Source organism: Caretta caretta, chromosome 20, assembly GCF_965140235.1.
Source record: "Caretta caretta isolate rCarCar2 chromosome 20, rCarCar1.hap1, whole genome shotgun sequence".
In the NCBI taxonomy this organism is placed as follows: domain Eukaryota; kingdom Metazoa; phylum Chordata; order Testudines; family Cheloniidae; genus Caretta; species Caretta caretta.
Window position 1 is genome coordinate 5,397,999 of NC_134225.1, and position 16,656 is coordinate 5,414,654.

Below are 16,656 nucleotides of genomic sequence, written 5' to 3' on the forward strand. Positions count from 1 at the left end.
CTTGACCTTTGTTTTCTTTCTCCTCCCTCTTGTCTCTACTTTCGTGTCTAGGTTCCTCCAGCCCCTTTACATATATTTCCTCTTTACCTGGCCCTTCAGGTTTTATTTCCACCCTCCTGGGCCTCCATACCTGCCTTGGTGTCCCTGTTAGAAAGGGATTCCAGTCCATGCCCAGTAGAAGGCAGTGGGGCAATCCATCCACTACCCCTACATGTTTCTGCCTAAACTTCCCCTTAATTTTCAGAGTCACCTCTGCCATTGGGCAGAATTTATTGTCCCCATGGACCTGGTATTCAGTTTTGATCCTACCTCTGGGAAGTATCCAGTGGGGTTTCCCTAACTCCTGCCAGATTAGCAAACAGGATGAAGCTGTGTCCATTAGTCCCTTTGGTGGCTCCTCCCTACCCAGACCGATATGGTAGGTACTTTCTTTTTTCTTCCCTGCCTGGGAGTCTTGTCCCAACCACAAAACTGGGCAAACCCACAGTCCATTTTCGGACAGTCTCTTTTTAGATGTCCTTCAGGTCCATGTCGGAAGCACGCCGTAGGCCAAGCTCCCACTACAGTTCCTTGAGGCTCCTCCCTCTTCTTCTTGCTGCCCTTCCCAGCTGTAGGCACTCTGGTCCTTCTCAAATCTAGTCCCTTAAACCACTGACTCACTCTGGGAATGTCTGCCTCTGCAAATTCCTCTCACTTTAACTGTGGGGTCCAGATGAACTGGCTGGCGCCACAGAACCCATACTCGGGTATGCTCAGGGAGACTCTGAAGAAACTTCCAGAACCATGCAGTCCATGACCTCCCCCATGGTCTGAGTATCTGGCCTTACCAATGAGTGGCCCAATCTTTTAATTTCTGTCCAAATGCACAGAGGCATAATCCCTCAATCCATCTTTCAACTCTACATTTCTGGCAGTACTTTTCTGTGGACAGGCCCCACCTCGTCCAGCATGGCTGCCTTAATCATGTCATAATCTCTTGCCTGCTCATCACTAAAAGCCCTAGATGTGCTTCCCCGGTTAAATAGGGTGTCAGTTGAAGGGCCCACATTGTTCTGTCCCTAGGAGGTCTCACTGCTGCTCCTTGAAGAGTAACCAAAAACACATCGGGGTTGTTCACGGGTCCCATTTTACAGTCTGATCTCCTGTGCCTGGTTTCCATTTCCTGTCACGGGACTCACCAAACTTTGGGGGAGTTGTTGCTAGACCTGGGCTTGTTCCCATATAAATTCCTGCCGACTCTTTTGCTGTTAAACCTACCGGGCAAGGAAAGGCTGTTTTTCTGCCTGCTGGGATTGTTGGAAGGTCTGTCGGGTCTTCTACACCAGCGGTCTCCAAACTGGGGTGCACGGAATGATCCCTGCGAGGGCGTGGCAGGAGAAGCGCCACCGGACGGCACTGCGCCGTTTTTTTCCTTCGGCGGCAGCTCTGCACGTCCACGGCTGGTGCTCCCCTCTGGCGGCCCGCCTGCGGCAGGTCGGTGGCACGTCTGTGGCAGGTCACCCTGGGGGTGCGTGAGCCAAAATGTTTGGAGACCACTGTTCTACACCAGCCATTCTCAACCGGGCCGGTTTTAGGGGGTCTGCCAAGCAGGGTTGGCTTTAGACTAGCTGGGGCTCAGGGCAGAAAGCTGAAGCCTTGAGCCCAGCCCCTGCACTAAAGCCCCAAGCCCCTGCACCCTGTGGGGTTAAAATCTGGAGCCAGGAGCCCCAAACTCTGATGCCTGGCAGGGCAGAGGCCTGGAACTGGGCCATGGAGTATTTCTAGCATGTTGAGGGTGGGGGGAGGCTCAGAAACAGAAAGGTTGAGAACCCCTGTTCTACACTTCTCTTTGTTGCTTCATCACCCATTTCAGTGTTCCCTCCATCGCCTGGACTGCCAAACCTCTACACCGGCTTCTGCAACAGGCTCTCCATTTGCATAGATAACAGGGAAATCCCTGATGAGCTCCCGGCTGTGACAGAGAGGGGTGTTGCACCCCCACATCTTCCACAAACACAGACCGCGTTGAGACTTTTTTGCTTGTAAACACCAACGTATAGTCTATTTAATCCCCCTACCAATACATAGCACCTTTATATTGTATCTCAACTTTCTAAGCTCTTCTCCAAAAGTCAGGTGGGGGGTAAGGTGTTTCCACTCAGAGACCTCACTTTGTCAGGCTCTCCTAGCTTTTTGTCTTTCTGTTTCTCTTAGGGTGACCAGACAGCAAGTGTGAAAAATCAGGACGGGGGCGGGGGAGTGGGGATAGGCACCTGTATAAGATAAAGCCCCAAATATTGGGACATCTGGTCACCCAAGTTTCTTTCTCTGTCTGTTCCCCTCAAAGGGCTCCTGCCCATGTCCTTTTATACAGTTTCCCTGTTAATGGAATGATTGCTTCCTTGACTCACTAGCCCCAATCTGACCTCGTAATCAGGTACACCTCTATCCAATTAGGCCTTCTGTGAGGAACCGAATTAGTACGAATAGTGACCAGAGTGCTGACTCAAGTGCAAACCCTCAGCACTCTGTCACCTCATATCTGGAGATATGACCCCAAAATGTCCATTAGTGATCACCACACTCTATGCCCCCTGTTTCTGGGTCCTGATCACGTATCTTTTCCATATCACTGTACTCTGCTAGTGCCCATACTCCTTGCAGAAAGAGAAAAAGCCCTGTCTGGGATGATTTAATTGGGGATGGGTCCTGCTTTTGAGCAGGGGGTTGGACTAGATGACCTCCTGAGCTCCCTTCCAACCCTGATATTCTATGATTCTATGAAAAAGAACTGCAAAATTTTGTCCCTAGCAAAACTAGTCCTATGAGATGTATGAGACTGAAACTTACCTCCCAGCATCAAGTCCTTCCAGGGACACTGGTGTCCAGGACATTGCCAATGGGTGAACTGCCGACTGAACAGCAGACCTGAGAAGTAACCGGGGCTTCCTGACTCTCTGTTCAAGCTGCACCTTCCTCCTGATTGCTGCAGTTCTGTGCCTCTCTTTCCCCAGGCTTTCTATCAAAGCATTAGAATCTGTGCTTTTCAAGGGTGGGAATGAGAGACTGGTGAGAGCGCTCAGGAAGCAGAGGACTTGGACTCTTGTGGAAAACCCCAAGACACACCATGAGGGAGTGTGTCTGCTGGTGAGGTAAGAGATCTAGGAGGCATCATTTTATCCTTGGGAATGAGTAGCCAATAGAGTGGCTGAGAGAGAACCTCCCGTTTATAGCTTTGTGGGCGGGGGGTGCGGGGGTGTCCTGGGTGGAAACACACAGCTCCCACTCCTAGATATCAGAGCTGTATGCTCAGAGCAGCTGAGTTTTTGAAGTGTGCAATCTAGCCCATGAGCGGTTTCTTTTGTCTTCCAGGCCTCTGCTAAGATCTGGACTCATAACACCTGAGATCATACAGAGCCTCCTCCCCTGGGTGAATTCCCCCTCAGAAAACCACCGAGTCACAAGCACAGCTTTCCTTGCCCAGGTAAGACACAGGGCTCTGAAGAGCAGTTTCACCATTAGACTCTTGTCTGCCTTTCTTTCGGGAGTTGTACAGTTCAGTTCATAGGAGTAATTGTCATTTTAGACAGTAGAATAGGTCCTCCTTTATATGGAAACCTCACCAGGAACTTCACGATACCTTTCTGAGTCCTTCTCTCTCTCTCTGTGTTTTTTATTGCCGTCATTGCCTATACTAGCTACACAACCACAGGTGCTGGCTGAGAGAGATACGGACAGAGTTTGGATGACTGGACCTCTTCTGCCAAGTCCTAGTGCTGATCCTAACCAACAGCTCCTGATTTTGGTTTAGCTCAGCACATCTTCTGAATGAACCGAGTGTCCTAATACTACCCACCAAGCAACCTACAACTACATTAATGTCTATCTTAGGTTCTCATTACTCTAGTATCGGAGTACCTCTAAACTCTTTAATGTCTGTATCCCCACCACACTCCTGCGAGGTAGGGAAGCACTATGTTTCCTATTTTACAGGCAGGGAACTGATGCACAGAAGGGCTAAGTGACTTGCCCAAGGTCACACAGGAAGTCTTTGAGGGAGCAGGAAATGGAACCTGGGTCTCCTAAGTCCTAGGCTAGTGTGGGGATACCTGCTGGAGCATCCTCCCTTTCCACAGTCTTCCTCCAACATCTGCATCATATTTCCCACTTATGCTAAGCAACTATCTTCGGGGCTTATCTGGTTCTAAGAAAAACAACCTCTCTGTGCCTGTGATGGGCTGTACCTGGGTTTTAAGGCTCCTTACAAGAGGCCCCATGGTCCTACTACATCCTGCCCCAGGAAAAGAGCCCCCAGTCTGGGTCTGTCTAGAGAGGCCTCATGAAAGCAGCCAATCCGAGCTCATCAGTCTCGGCTAAAAGGAGCTGAAGGGCTTTAGCAGGTCAGTTCCTGGCAGGAACTGGAGGGGCAAGAAAGGGCGCTGCTCTCTGGCCACAGAAATTCAGGGGACAGCCAGAGTTTGATTCTGGCAGCCTTTACTTAAGCTGGGTTTTCAGGAAGAGAGTCCCGAAGAACTTTAACCCTGAGGTTAGGGTGAAGCTAAAAGTGGCCGGTAGGAAGAAGCGACAATGACCTGAAATCAAGCAGTGCCTAGCTCCTGTTTATAGGATCCATGGTTTGGAACCCAGAGTTAGGGGCAGGCCCAGGTTCCCCTACCACCAACAGTGGCATAAGCCCCATGGAGGGGACAATGCTAATGGAGAGCTTGAACAAAGGGCAGAATGTAAAGGACCCAGAGTTGGGGCTGGAGCCCCTAGTGAGGGCAATGGGACTGTTCTTGACTACCCCAGAAGGGGTTCATTTGGACTTTGGGACTCAGCCAGAGGCCTGAGCCACAGAAGACTCACTGAGGACGACTGGCAGGGTGCACCAGGGGTGAGAAAAGGACTGTGATACCATACCCAGCCACTAAGAGGCTCTCAAGAGGTGAGTGGATCCCTATTCTAGTGCCCAAAAGGAAAGCTCCATGTTTTGTAGACCTTTCTCATTTGTGTGGAATTTCTCATTTGTGTTACAGTGTATTATGTGCCAAGTATCAGAGGGGTAGCCATATTTGTCTGTATCCTCAAGACTGGGGCTGTAGGAGGACTCCTTGTTGTTTTTAGTGTATGACATGTCTGCTCAGATTCTATTCCCAATCTTAATGATCATATTGGGGCTAATGGACAGGTTGATTTTCTTTCAGCTAATGAGTGATCCCATGCTCAGGGAGAAGAAGTTCCTTAAGCCAGTCTTACACATCTTAGAAGAAAAGTCACATGATAGGAACAGCATTGTCCGGCAGATGGCTGTAAGAGGCCTGGGAAATTTAGTCTATGGGGCGCCTGAGAAGGTAAGAGAGAATACTGACTAGAATGCAGCATAACTAGAGAAACCAAGGAAAATAGTTGTTCGGAGTTTACAGAGGCTGCACACAATGCACTAGGCCAAATTCTGCTCTCTCACATACCCGAGTAACCTCTTTGCAGTCAATACAGAGCAAGCTAGATCCTTTGCTAAACTGGGCATAAGCAAACAATCTGTGCACTTTAATATGACCATGTGTAAATGTCTCCATCTAGGAACAAAAAAAAATGCAGGCCATACTTACAGGATGAGAGACTCTATCCCAAAAAGCAATGATGCTGAAAACCACTTGAGTCATGGCAGAGAATCAGTTGAACATAAGGTGTCCCAATGCGAAGTTGTGGCCAAAAGGGCTGAAATGATCCTTAGAGGCATAAAGAGAGGAAACTTGACTAAGAGTAAAGAAGTTCTTTTCCCTCTGAATATGACACTCATGTGAGCACTGCTGGAATGCTGTGTCCAGATCAGGTGTCCACAATTCAAGAAGGATGCTGATAAATTAGAGAGGATTCAGAGAAGAGTCCCAAGAATTCTCAAAGGATTGGCAAAGATACCGCTAGTGATAGACTCAAGGAGCTCAATCTATTTAGCTGTACAAAAAGAAGGTTAAGGAGTGACTTGAGGACAGTCTAGAACTACTCACATGGGGAACACATTTTGAGAATGGGTTCTTCCCATTAGCAAACAAAGGTATAAGAAGATTCAATGGGGGAAAATGAAGCTAGACTAATTCAGACTGGTAATAAGCCATTGATTTTTAATGGTAATTTTAATTAACCATTGGAACAATTTATCAAGGGTTGTAGTGGATTCTCTGTCACTAGCAATTTTAAAATCAAGATTGAACGTTTTTCTAAAAGATACACTCTAGTTCCAACAGAGACTATTTCGGGGAAGTTCAATGTTATGCAGGAGGTCAGACTGGATAATCACAAGGGTTTCTTTTGGCCTTGGAATCTAAGTAACTAGGAATCTAATAATAGGATGACACAGGTGTATTATGGCACCAAGTTTGGCTCATTGTAGCTCGAACCTGGTCTGAAATATAGCTATAGGTCTCCGGGGAGGGGGATCGGGGGGTGGGAGGGGGAGATGAAATTCCCACAGCTTCATAACTGCTTAAGAAAATGTATTAGAAGTGTGATCAGTGATCAGTGTTCTTTAATGTCGTATGTTTGTCCAGCTGAAAAAGCACAAGAAGTTTCTTATGGTCATCCTGATTAGGGCCTTAAGTGACCCTTTCAGTTCTGAAGTCATTGGCGAGAGCATGAAAGCAGTGGCCAAAGTCCTGAAGGAGCTGAAAGAGAAGGACATAGGTTCTTCCTTCAGAGACCTCACCCAAGAGATCCGGACCTACTTTGACAACGTATGTGACCCGAACTCTCCAGCCCCAGTTCAAGCGATCTTGATTAGACTCCATTTACTCCCTGGGCATTGCTCATGTCAGAGTGAAGAGATGTTTCGGCCCCAGGGAAGAGAGGTGTTTTACGGAGGAGGAGAACATAAGGAGGATGGGGATGACATCCCTGCTCCCACAGTCTCCCCCTTCTGTTCTTCTTTCTTGCCACTGAGAACCTCAAAGAAAGTCTGAATACTAGATTAGGTAGCTAGATAACCATGAAAAGGGGGTTCCAAGGTACAATAGAGAGCGTTGGGCCTGCTCTCTACCATTTTTACGTGAGAGGGTTGGAATGATTCCGTTTTGCAGAGAATTTTGAGATGTCAAATTTTGGTTTTGTTCCTATTTGTGGCAATTCCTCTCCCCAAACTTCAAAACTCTTTGTGAAACAGAATTCCTCTTCTTAGCCGAGCTCTATTGAAAGCCTTGGGTCCGGGCAGTCTGCTCTCAGACTATCCCGGTGCTGGGAACCCAGGAAACTGTGGGAGCTAGAAGTGCCAGGGAGTTGCAAATTTGAGAGCCAGGGTCCCAGACGCTGGGGGTTTGGAAGCCCACGATCCCAGTCAGCCTGCTAGATCAGCTTCCAGGGAGCTGAATGGGTGCACTGGCAAGACAGCAGGCAGGTTTCTAAGGACCCCTGCCTGGCTTCTGGAGGAATTTCATCAAAATGGAACTGTCGCTCAAATAGTTTAATGAATCAGCAAATTCGAAACAAAAATTAGTTCATGAAAGTGTTCCCGACTAGCTGTAGTTGGAATCCCTCGACTTTAGCGTAGAAGAGATGGCTGTGCGAGGTTCGTGATGTGATTGTCCCTTAGTTACTAACTTGTGGGGCTTTCTTGGCTGTAGGAGGATGATGCTCTTCGTTTATGGTCCTTTGTCCTATTTGGCATCCTGGCCCGCCTGACCAAAAGAAAATGGAAGGGCTATTTCGCTGAGCAGGTTCGACAGAGCTGGGTCACACTTCTGCTGCACCTGCAAGACCCGAACCCCAGGGTTTCAGTGGTAAGACCGAGAGTGACTTATTTACTAAGCCAAAGGAATCTTCCTCCCAATGACAGGGGAGCTCTGCTATTCCTGCCTGCTCTGGAGGCCCAAATTCCCCCCTCAGTTCATTGCCCTCCTGCTGAGTCAGTTCCCGCCAGGTTGGTCCATGGCTGCCTCACCAGAATCCAGGATAGGTCATGGGTCTGAGCCCGACAGCTCTCTATTCCTGTGTGTCTCTGCACCCCAGGCCCCTGCCTCCCCAGAACAGAAGAGAGACCTGGTGAAGCAGCTTTCGTAGGTAGATCTGTTCCAAAAAGACATTGATGCTACCTCCAGGTTGCAGTGGAAGCTCTCCCCTCTATTAGTCATTCCTGCATGTTTTCTGCCAATTACATCCAGATGAATCCCTTTTTATATTGGAATAGATGAGCAGTCAAGCAGATGAGTTCCCTTTGAATGACCAAAGCACTCAGTAGGGAACAATTAAATGGTGTGACACGCTTCCTTTTTTCAGGAATGCAGAACTACGTTTCACCTCTGTGTCCCGTTTTTGGGACTGAAGAGGCTCCAAACTGCCGTGAATGAACACCTTGATGGCACAGCCAAGCTGAAGCCTGAAGAGCTCCAGGTGGACATTTGCAGACACCTTGTGAGTGAGCTGTTGAAGTGTCTGAGATTCTTGACTGGAGTGGTATGTGGTGGTGTAGAGGTGTGGGGGGGATGTGTGATGGGTAATGGAAATAGCGGTCAGAGTGGGATATATGACTGAGGGTGATGGGAAATGTAAATCTGCCACAGATCCCCATTTTTCCCACGTCCACCCAGTCACCTGTTCTTTCTCTGATTTACCTGTGGCTCGTAAAAGCATGTGCTGGCAGTCAAAGGGCACTTCTAGCCAGAGAGAGCTCATGTGTCCCTGATTTCCTCTAGGCCAAAGAGAATGCCGAGCTGCTGGAGAACTTGTACAAAAGCACCATCATGTACTTCTTTAGCAGATGGGAAGAGATCCGGGCAGTTGCAGCCAAGTTAGCTGGTGAGAGATGATGCCCAGTGTCCCTTTTGGTATTCCCATTGAGGGAGAGAGAAAAAATCCCACTGTGCAGCACTGAGCTGCCATTAATCTCTCTATGCCTCAGCTTCCCATACATAAATGGGGATGTTAATATCCCTACCTCTCCAGTGTGGTGGTCGGAGGAAATCATGACTTGCTATAAAGTGCTTTGGGATTGTTGCAGGGAAAGCACGGTGCAGTCATTTAGTAGTAGAGGCTGGGACACTGTCTCATAGGGCATGTTTACACTTGGAGCTGGGGGGCTAATTCCCAGCTTGATGAAACATACCCGCACTAGCCCTGAGTGCTAAAAATAGAGAGTAGCTGCGATGGCAGGAGCAGGAGGAAGTTTAACCACCCCAAGTATGATCCCATCCAAACCCCAAAGTCGATTCTCAAGGTGGCTAGCTCCTCCCACTGCTCGTGCTGCTTTAGCTACATTCTAATTTTAGTATGCGAGCGCTGTCCGAGCTAGAGTGGGCCTGTCCCATTGAACTGGGAGTGATCCCCCTCGCTCAAAGTGCAGACCCACCCACAGTGTTGCTCAGTGCTCTTCACTACTACTTCATCATTGGGAGGCATGCAGCCCACCTGCCCTCAGCACCTGCTCTTTCAGGTTCCTGGCCACACCACCTTGTCAAGGAGGCAAAAGATTCCTCCGCTTTGGCCCTGTGCCCTCTTCTCCCAAGCATACCCAGGTGAGACAGGCAGGCATTGTGGCCTAAGTCCCACCTGTCAGTCACCTTGTGGGATCCCTGCTTAGAACTCACTTATTCCTGGCCCCAGTCCTTTGCTCAGACCACTAGACCAAGACACTAGCGTAGTATGTCTCCAATAACTGACAGCAGTGGCAAGAGGAACACAGACTCTTTAAAGCAAATGGGTTTTGTGTAAACATTCTTAAAAAAAAAGTCTTTCTCATTCTCTTCAGTGTGGACTCTAAACTGCACTAGCACCCTCTTGCCCACAGCTCACCCTTAGGTCCACAGTAGGAGAGGCCAAAGACCTGTCTAGGGACTGCTAATATCACTTTGCACTCAACAAGGGAAGGTTTTATTGTTGTTGTTTGTTTTCCATTGTGTATTTAGGCATCATCCTGGAACACACAGACAGGCAGCGTATGAAATGGCTGAACCTGGACCATCTGCTGATGTGTAAGTAATAAATACAGCTGAAGTTCTGCTCATCCGTGAGTTCTAAAGGAATTTAGCTGACAAGCAGCAGTAACCGATACCACTGGTGCAAAGTGCATCAGCCACACATCAAGGGACAAATTCAGTCTTGCCCAGTAGAAAGTCAGCTTTAATTTCCCCTGAAGGAGGCAGCTGCAGGGGGTGTGATATGAGTCCGTGCATCTCCTGGTTGTCCTGGCAAGGCCCCCTCCGCAGCCAGTGCTATCCACTCTTTGGGCTTTATTGGCTCTCTGTGGACTGCCCAGGTGAGGAGAAATTGGAGCCACTTTCTGCTCCCCCAAATTTCCCACCAGCAATTTTTCTTCCAGTAGGTGCCCTGCATCCTGCACAAACCAGCTTGGACCTGGTCTCTGTTCAATTCCAGGGTTATTGGAGCTCAGACCGTGGCTCCTGAATAGAGATGGAAAATAAACTTAAAAGTGGAAGCTATTAAAACAATGGACCTTCTTCCATTTACAGCAGAGTGGATGACTTTCTGATCAAGTCAGGGCCTCCCCACTTGTTGGGAGCATGGAAGGGGGCCAATGGAGGAACCTAAAGCTTTCTTTGTATTGGAGAGCTTCTGTAGCATGGTATTCAGAGATAGTAAGTCTCCAGCTATTTCAGGCACAGGTGACAATATGAAAAGTGAGGCATATTCATCTCTCGTGTATTTTCCATCCCAATAGAAGGACTGAGCCCAGTTTCACATTTTACAATGTGATCATTCAGCTCTGGTAGTTCAAGATTCTGTGATCACGCTTTGCTGTGATTTGACAGTCTGTACACTAACATGTTGTCCTCTGTCATTTCAGCTCTCCAGTTCCTCAAGAAAGACCCAAGTCCCTCTGTCCAGCTGGTGGCAACTGAGGTCCTAAATGACATCTGTCCTGGCCGAGTGCTTGGGGAATGAAGCGGGAGAGAAACAGAAGGCACTCCAGTAGTATAAGGGCCGTACCGTCAATCAAACGTTAACCCCACCCTTGGCCCTCGTAAGCCTTGCCCACCGGTCACTGGAAGTCCCAAGCCATGAGGTATTACTTCCAGGGTCAAGGCAGACAAATGACCGGAAGCAACGTGTGTCATGTGACCCCTCTAAGAACTCCTCCCATTGTCCTCTACCAATCGGGATGGGTTTTGCCCTGATAGGAACGCCCCAAGAGAAGATTTGACCAATCAGGGGGAGTTCCGGGGCAGGATGACCTGTCTGGAAGTGGTTCGTGTGACCCCTCTAAGAATACCTCCCACCACTGTCTACCAATCAGTAGGGGTTTGAGCCACTGGGGACCACCCCGAGAGGAGGTTTGACCAATCATGGGGAGTTCCGGGGCAGGATGACCTGTCTGGAAGTGGTTCGTGTGACCCCTCTAAGAATACCTCCCACCACCATCTACCAATCAGGAGGGGTTTGAGCCACTGGGAACCACCCCGAGAGGAGGTTTGACCAATCATGGGGAGTTCCGGGGTGGGGTGATCTGTCTGGAAGTGGTTTGTGTAACCCCTCTAAGAATTCCTCCCACCGCCCTCTACCAATCAGGAGGGGTTTCAGCCACTGGGGACCACCCTGAGAGGAGATTTGACCAACTGGGGGGAGTTCCAGGGTGGGGTGACCTGTCCGGAAGTGCTTCGTGTGACCCCTCTAAGAACTCCTCCCACCACCTTCTACCAATCGCGATGGGTTTCAGCTGCAGAGGACCACCCCGAGAAGAGATTTGACCAAAATGGGGCAGGTTCTCGGATTGGGTGAACCGTCCAGAAGAGGGTCATGTGACCCCTCTAAGAACTCCTCCCAACGCCCTCTGCCAATCAGAGTGCAGCACCATCACCCCATAAGTCCCAGCACTGGGCAGAGAAAGCCATCTCTCACCAAGAAGACATGTTTTAGAAATTGTGGAAAGGCTGAGAGGAAACATGGACTCCTTTACCACCCCCGTGAGACCTTCAGATTTTCTTTTAGCTCTGAGGACCTTTGGAGTTGTGTGGAGAAAGCGCTACGGCAGTGACAGTTCCGAGGAGGGCCCTTTGACTCGACCGTTGATGGAAACGTCGGAACCCGACCCCAAAATCCAAACCTTTGTGAGGCACCCCGATGAGTGTGACAGCCTCTCATTGTCCATGCCCTAAAGTTGGAAGGCGATTGTGGCTTGGGGGAGTCACAAGGTGAACGGGAAAGACGGCGCTCAGGTAAATGAATGATTAAGAAGTGACGGTCGATCATGGGGGTGTAATGGGGTTAGGAATCGACCTGGCATTGCATAAATGTAAATACAGGCAGTGGGGTGCTTACACTGTTTTTTGTCTGAAAATCTCTCAACAGCTCGACGATGCCTTTCTAGAGGCCTTTGAGAAGTTACACATCGGTAGCCCTGTGGGAGTAAATCCATCGCGCATCAGCTGTTTTTGCTCCTGTCTGAGACCCAGATCTCAAGAGGAAAATCCATAAAGGACAAAAATGGAAGAATGAACCAGCTCAGACTCCCTCATGGTAGGGATCATGGCCTCCTTTGTTTCAGGCGGCTGTAAAAGATGGTGTTAAACCAGGCGATTAATAAAACTTATTTAAATGTGCCAGAATGAACGTGTCCCCCTCCATACTTATGTTCGTAAAAGACGGTCCCAGGAACAGCCATGTCTCCACAGACGGCTCTGTTAAAGAAAATCTGTTAAACCCCCAGGAAAGCTGGGGGCTTTGACGGGGTCAATCTTCTTTTTCAAGTGGCCAAAAAGCATCCTAAAACTTTAAATAGAAGACAGGTAAGAGCTTGGCTTTCACACCAGGATGCTTACACTTTACACAAACCAGCTCAAATACGTTTTGAAAGAACCAGGACCGTTGTTTCAGATGTGGACGCGCAATGGCAGGCAGATTTGGTCCGTATGCACCGCTTCTCCAAACACAACAGCGGTTTTAAATACATCTTAACAGTGATAGACATTCTATCCAAATATGCCTGGGCCTTAGGCCTAAAAGACAAGATGAGCGGTGAGGAATCCAAGGCCTTGAAAGCTATTTTTAGCCAAGGTCGCGTGCCTCAAAAATGACAAACTAATCGGTGGAAAGAATTTTGAAACAAACCTTTTAGCAGATTGTTGAAACGGCACAGCGTTAACGCTTTTTGTCACTGATAATGAAGTCAAAGCAGGGGTTGTGGAGTGATTTTAACAGAACTTGAAAAAGATGTGGAGGATGTGGCGATATTTTACAGCCCATAACGCCTTTCGCCACATTGACCTGTTACCTGACTTTATGAAGAGTTACAACCAGAGCTTTTACAGAACTCTACGTACCAGACCTGCTGATGTTAACCCTTCCAATTCTCTGAAGATATGGAAACCGGTTGATAGAGACGGTTTTAAAATAAAACCGGTTGTTGCCCCTTTTAGAAAAGGCGACCACGTGAGACTATCTAAAACCAAAGGAGCTTTTGAAAAAGGTTGTGAACAGACGTTTACTAATGAGATATTTATAGTGGATGAAGCCTTAACCAGGAGCCCGAGACCTGTATACCGATTAAAAGATTACGAGGGTGAGACAGTTACTGGATCTTTTTACCCTGAAGATTTACAAAAAGTAAACCCCAAACAAGACAAGATTTTCAGGATTGAAAAAGTTCTAGCGGAGAAAGGAAAAGGGAGAAAAAAGCAGCTACTGGTGAAATGTTTGCGGGGGGCGGGGGATAAGTTTATCAGCTGGGTGGAAGCTTCTCAATTCTGACGTTTAGGCACAAACAAACAAAAAGATTCCTCCTGCAAAGACTGAGGGAGCGAAAAATGAGCGACGGCGGGTTTTACATGACTTTGCCCAGCAATGCCAGCTCTGCAGTTTTTCCTCAAAACACCAGCTCGAACTTTACAATACAGCTAATTAAGCCCTTGGATCTCCCGGGTGCCTGGGAGGTGGGGTTAGTGGAAATACAACACCCGCACAGCTGGAACGCTATCAACGAGGACACCCCTTTTGAAATCACCTTTGAAGATATGGCATAGAGTTTTATCCTACGACGAGGTTATTACTCGTCCATAGCCGAATGATTGGATCATATGAACAGTACCGTGGCTCGTCATCCCCCACCACCTGAGGTGGTCATGAACGATGACCCTGTGGGTAGAAAAGTTAGCCTTAAATCCGCTGATTTTACTTTTATGTTTTCTACCAGCAGGGAGCTAGCTTACATTCTAGGTTTGGGCCCCAAGCGCAGCGTCCAAAAATTCCCCTTCTGGGCAGATATCACAGGGGGAGTTAATTCCCTGTATCTGCAAACAGATATTGTAGAACACCAGTTTGTGAGGGACTTTTCTGTTCCCCTGTTACACTGTGTCCCTGTCTGAGGAAGGAACAATGAGTTTGTCACCATCACCTACGATAAACCTCATCACATTCCTGTCGGAAAACACCACATCGATACCATTACCATTGAAATAAAGACAGATCAGAACAGATACGTCTCATTTGTTGAACGGAGTGGATGTGAAAATTTAAACTGACGCGCAGATAAGACGCTTTCTGTTTAATGGGCAGTGCAGCCGAAGGCTTTAAATTGCACATTGTATCAGCATCGCTTTTTGTGAAGAAAGTACGGGTGGCCCTGAGCGTTCGTCTGGGGCACGCGGAGTCCCTGCTTACCACAAATGCTAAATATCCCGTGGACCGTGTGGGAATGAAAGTGTTTAGCATCCCCGTGGGCAGCAGGGTCAATAACCAGGAGAACCTGTTTTTTGGGACAGTTACCCAAAATGCTTGTCCTAGGGTTTGTCTTATGCCTTGAGTGGAAGTTACACTAAAAATCCCTTTCATTTTAAACATTATGATATTAATTTTGTGGCCTTGTATGTGGATGGTGAACAGATACCAACCAAGCCTCTGCAACCAGACTTCGAGGCAGGATGCTGCGTGAGAGAATACATGAATCTGGTAGAGACACTGGTAAACACATGACAGATCGTGAGGAGTTTCCACAGGGTTACACCTTGTTTGCCTTTGACCTGTCTCCCGACCAGGAATGCACCGATGACTATTCCCTGATTAAAACCGGGAACCTGAGAGCAGAAATACGTTTTGGGAAGGCTTTAACCATCACCATCAATCTGATCGTGCATGAGGTTTTTGACAACATCATAGAGAGAAATCAGAGGAGAGACGTTCTGCTTGACCGTATGTGAACATGGACACCGTGCAGCTCTCGTGTGTCTTATCAAGGTGCCTTACACAAAAAAGAATTTCTTAGATGCGTTCCCTTGTGATTTGGCTCCCTGGCGACAAGCTGTCTCAGAGACTCCTAGGTTTGTATCGCGCATCCACACAACCAACCTGGTGAACACTGGCTTGCCTTGTGTCTGGCGGAGCGTAACCGTGGAGAGTTTTTAGACTCATACGGGCACCCCCCGAAGAGCATGTTGTTTCCTAAAAGCATTATGAAATGTTTAAACAAAAATGCCACAGGCATTGTGTTTCACAGTAGACAATTACAAGACCCCCGCTCTGTCGCCTGCGGCTATCACTAAGTGTTTTTCTTACATCATCAGAGCAAGGGTTTATCTTTTGACCTGATTTTAAAATTGTATTCTAACGACTTAGTGCAAAACGACCGGATGGTGATGAATTTTCTAAAAAATACATTTAAATTCTTGGGCATGCCTAGCCTTCCTCAAAATGTGTTTCAACAAGCCCAGACATGTGTATCTTGCAATGCTTTTTATAGCCATGTTATCCAATATTCTCAGGCATAACAGACAATGTTTTGTTTGGCATTATCCAACACATTTTTTATAAAGTAACTTTTCCCACAGTTGCTAGGCCCCGCGAGAATTGCAGAAAAGGGGTGTTTCCACCTCGTATCCATTTTAAAATCCGTAGGGCAGGGTTTTAAAGCCTTCTCCTAGGACCCTCTTGTCGTAAATGACTTTCTGTGTTTTCTTAAGGGTTTTGGTCTCTATTTATCACTTTTTTTTTGCTCCTTACGATAGAGGGCTGCTGCACCTCTCTCTTTTTTGAGGCGTTTTCTCGCAGGCCCGTGCAATAGTCCAGGACTAGATCTTTCAAACTGTCAAAGTTGATCTTTTGACAGTTTGCCTAGTTCAGGGTAATACCTTTGACTTTCATACAGGCCTTTCCTCCCGACCTGTATACCGGTATGTTTTCGGGCCTGCCGACACAAACTCGGTGATGTGTTGATCTGGCGGGATCTCGCTCGTGAGGGAATTTAGAAAGAGTTTAGCGATTTGGCGTTTAGCGGGGTTAAACCTGATCTCGTGTTGGCACAAACGCACGCCTTCTTTCTGGTAGAAATCGTTCATGTACTTATTTTGTTTTTCTTCATCTGTGCACCAGCTGGGATACCCTGACGCCTCTTGTTTCTGGCGGAGGTGTCATTTGATGTACTCTGAAAAGAGTTCATCGGATTTTTCATTAAAAAGCCAGATTTCATATATTTTTGCCACCGCGTACCCCTTCGTTATGGCCGCGTTCAATTCCACCCTGCACCAAGTCCCCAGGATGGCCCTCTCCTTGTCAGTATGGATGCACATCTCCCGCTGCTCGGTTTCCGCACAGGTTTGGCATAGCGGGAACATAAGCTTGCCACCCACTCTGACAGGTAAGAATGGGAAAAAGAAGCCTTGTGTGGGGTACACTTTAAGTTTTGCAATTCCAAAATAATTTGCAAGGGGTCCCAATTTGTCATAAACTATATCGGGGTGTCCGATA